Genomic DNA, 4,553 nt, shown 5'->3' with positions numbered 1-4,553 from the left:
AGCCCAGCAAAGACAGCCACCCAGCCAAGCCCAGCCTGCATTTCCAACCCAAATCACCCACTGAGTACGTGGTTGCTGGTGGAAGCCACTATGTACTGGAATGGTTTGTTACATAGCATTTGATACCTGATACAGCTGCCATCCTAACCATGTGGCCCATCACCCCTGCCCACCCCAGCTTACAGACAGCCATCCTAACCATGTGAGGCCATCAACACACGACCGACCATGAATGAGCCCAGTGAAGACAGCCACCTACCCAAGCCCAGCCTGCATTTCCAATCCAAATCACCCACTGAGTAAGTGGTTGATGGTAGAAGCCACCACACTCTGGAATAGTTTGTTACACACCATTTGATACCTGATACAGCTGCCATTATTACTACTATTATTGTCTTGGGATCAGTTACATGGTCATACATATTTCTTAACAGTATATTTATGCTTTTACTTTTTAACTAACCCAAAGGAAACTTATTTTTGTATATGATATTAGGTGAGGACCAAACAATGTTTTGCCACACAGCCAGTTCTCCTTTCTTCATAAAACTGCAACATCTTGCTTTCATATATTAGAATCCAGAGCAGGGGCTCCCAATCCCCAGGCCACAGACCAGTATTAGTCCATGGTCTGTTAGGAACCAGGCCACACTGCAGGAGGTGAGCAGTGGGCAAGTGAGCGAAGCTTCATCTGTATTTACAGCTGCTCCCCATTGCCTGTGTCACCACCTGAGCTTTGCCTCCTGTCAGATCAGCAGCAGCATCAGATTCTCATAGGAGCATGAACCCTATTGTAAACTGTGCATGTAAGGGATCTAGGTTGTGGCTCCTTATGAAAATCTAATGCCTGATGATCTGTCACTCTCTCCCATCATTCCCAGATGAAACTGTCTAGTTGCAGGAAAACAAGCTCAGGGCTCCCACTGATTCTATATTATGGTGATTTGCATAATTATTTCATTATACATTACAATGTAATAATAACAGAAATAAAGTGTACAATAAATGTAATGTGCTTGAATCATCCTGAAACCATTCCCACCCCCTCCCCATCCATGGAAAAAGTGTCTTCCATGAAACCTGTCCCTGGTACCCAAAAGGCTGGGGACTGCTGATGTAGAGAATCTGGGGATATCATTTCTAGTGATCATTTCTATTGGTATAGTATTAATAGTAAATCTTGACCCAATACCGTACAGCTGGTTTGTTTTCATTTTGTCAGGATAATACGGCATGTTCTTTCTACTGAGGCATGGCAGGAGAAATGCTCACTAATCTGAGTGCATGGAAGAGGAGGGGTAGTGAAGTTGCTGGGGCAGGTGCAGGAGGAGAGGGAGAGCAGCAACAGGAATCAAGACACAGACACAGTCACAGTCACCAAGGGGTGGGGGTGACCTCAAGGCTATTTTTTGTCTGAAACAGAAACAAAACCTGCCCTAACTTTCTAAGTCAGTCAGCTGCCAAATTTCACAAGCTCATTCTGAGCAGGGCACTAGGCCCTGTGAAGGGGTTGGTAAGGTGCAAAGAGCATGTGGGAAGACAGTGCCCCCTCCCAGGTGTTCACAGCCTCAGAGGGGAGACAGTGCCACCTACAAAACCCTGGAGAAAATATGTATAAACCAAGAAGAACACAAATTAATACAACACAAATAACACAGAACGGAAGGAGCGCTTAGAAGCCCCACATGTCAATCATGGACGGCTACTTAGAGGAAAGTTTTCAGATCCTGAGGAACAAGATCAGCAAAGAGGGGTGTGTGCAAAGGCAGGAGGCTGGAACGCGTAATTCATGTGGACTCATCAGTTACTTGGTTAGTGTAAAAAGTCTAAACAGGTACACTACGCAGTGAGGCTGATGAAGGCATAGGGGCCAATCTGATGGAAGATCTTCAATGTTAGGTCTGGTCTTCAAAAGAAATGAGCAAATGATGTGTGTTTTTAGGTAACGAGAGTAAGAAACTACAGGTTGTGTACCTTCACAGGGCCCCGTGTTCTTGACACGGTTCTGTGACATTCGCAACATTCCCAAGCGGCTCCAGCAGAAGGAACTGCCTTCCCTAGAACTCTCAAAAAGGAGCGCGACTTCCCAAAGGAAAGGAAGCACAGAAGCTGGCATGGTTCCCAGGGGAAGATGCCTGAGCGGCCAGCCGGACCCCAGTCCTCTCGCACATCCAGTCGGAACGTCCCTGCCCCCGTCATCACTTGGTGCAGAGCAGGCACGGGCCAGCTAAGGAAATGACATCTTTGCTTATTTTCAAATTGTACTGAATATCAGCTTTGAGCCTCAACGTTTAGAAATGAAAACACAAGCATGAGCATGGTCCTGGTCTAAGGATCCATCCACGGCTCTCAGGACAGCCACGTCTTCTGTGTCCCCTACAGAGCCTCCCATGGTGGCAAGGGGCTGCACTGTGCAGGAGAGCAGGCCTGGTGCCTGCTGGAAAGGGGCATCACGAGAGACAGGCACTTGGGGCAGAGGCTCAGCTGCAGTCACAGCAGCCCTGAGCCTCGGATAGGGCCTGTCCTGCCAGCGCTGGCACCTGCTGCCGGGGCCCAGTTATACTGCCTGTTCCTTTGGCTGTGTTAATGAGGGCCTCTCTAACTAGCAGTGGAGGCCTCTCGCTTCCCCATCGGCATGAAGCTGCTAAGTGTGCCCCAAAACAGTTGAAAGTGTCACACGGGAGAGACATACTCAAGAGAAACTTCTGCTGCTCCTTGGGTTCCAGATTTGCAGTCTGATTCTGCTTGCCTCCATCAAGGACCACACGAACCCCAAACTCCATACAAGAACACTGCAGGCCAGTGGGAACCTACTGCCTGTAGCCTGCAGGATGAGGCGCGGCTTCCTCACACCTGAACCAAGAGCACCAGCTGTCTCAGCCCACAGAGCCCAGGCCTGGCAAGGAGCTGGAGCCTGTATTAGTCAGGTCTCTCCACAGAAACAAAACTGACAGGACACATCTATCAGAGGAAATGCGTTACAGGAATTGCCTCACACAATTACAGAAGCTGAGAAGTCCTATGACCTGCTCTCTGCAAGAGGAAGACCCAGGAAAGCTAGCATGTCAGTCAGTGTGAGTCTAAAGGCCTGACGACAGGGTTCTAAGGCCCAAGAACCAGCAGCACTGATGTCTGAGGGCAGGAGACAATGAATGTCCCAACTCAAGTAGAGACAGCAAATTTGCCCTTCCTATGCCTTTCTGATCTATCCGGACCTCCACAGACGGGAGGATGCATGCCCACACTGGAGGATGCATGCCCACACTGGAGGATGCATGCCCACACTGGAGGATGCGTGCCCACACTGGCGGATGCATGCCCACACTGGCGGATGCGTGCCCACACTGGCGGATGCGTGCCCACACTGGAGGATGCGTGCCCACACTGGAGGATGCGTGCCCACACTGGAGGATGCATGCCCACACTGGCAAGGGCAGATCTTCTTTCCTCAGTCTGCTCATTCGAATGCTTATCTCCTCCTGAAACACCCTCACAGACACAGCCAGGAATAATGTTTTACCAGCACCCCTAGCCCAGGCAAGCTGACACAGAAAATTAACCATCACGGAGCCTCAGGCACAGTAGAGAAGGAAAGCAATCCCGAGCCCACCAAGCCCTCTACCCAACCCCTTCAGCTCTTCTCAAAGTCACCCTGCCCCTCATCCCAATTTGGGGGCTTCCGATCCCTGCCCTGGACTTGGAGGTGACCCAGGAACGATGCACTTGAGATGAGCCAAGGTCAGGTCACGCCTCCTCTGGATCCTCAGTTGACCCAACTTCTCCAGCACCATAATGTCAAATAATCATAGCTAATGGTACATTTTTATATGAAAAGGGAGGATTCTCTGCTGAGGATAACACATGCTTTAACACAAACGTTTTTTCTGGATTGTACTCATGTTCACTTTCAGCAGAACACATCTCCTCTGACTTCAGGAAATCATTCCCTTTCTTTAATGGGGTAGTACTTTTTCCATAGACTCCTTGGTACCTTTTCTCAGTTTGCTTTTCCTCACATGAAGGAGACTCATCCAGAGTCAGGGCTTGCTAACGGCAGGCGTGGATTCAGCAGGTGTCCCCACATGTTCCCAGGCGCAGAGCGAGAGGAATAGACCCAATCCCCAGGGCAGGCAACCTTCACCCAGGCCAGCTGCCACGCAGGGTTGACAAGGGATTTTTTTGCACCCACTGACTCTTTCTCCCACCCATCCAATCAACAGGGGTCCCAAGAAGCTAAGATTTCCATCATTTCCTGCTGCGGGGCTCAGCCAGCCTCCCGCGCCACTCCATGTGTCCCTAGGCAGACTATCAGTCCTGGTCCTTCTGGTCAACCCAGCTGTTTCTTAAAAAGAGACCTTCAAAGATGGGGTGGAAGGACAGGCATCTGGCCCATGGCCTGTGAAGAAGTGGCAGCTCTATGAAATCATTGGGGTGATACTTCCTGGGAGGGTACAGTGAATCCCATCGTCTGCCCTGAGGACAGGCACTCTTCTCTAGGGGGCAACGTAAGCAAGGCCAGTTCCACCATCCTCATAGATTACTTCTCACCCTTA

Source organism: Mandrillus leucophaeus, unplaced genomic scaffold (genome assembly GCF_000951045.1).
Source record: "Mandrillus leucophaeus isolate KB7577 unplaced genomic scaffold, Mleu.le_1.0 Scaffold498, whole genome shotgun sequence".
In the NCBI taxonomy this organism is placed as follows: Eukaryota; Metazoa; Chordata; class Mammalia; order Primates; family Cercopithecidae; genus Mandrillus; species Mandrillus leucophaeus.
The sequence above is the reverse complement of the archived record's forward strand: the minus strand, read 5'-3'. Positions refer to the sequence as shown.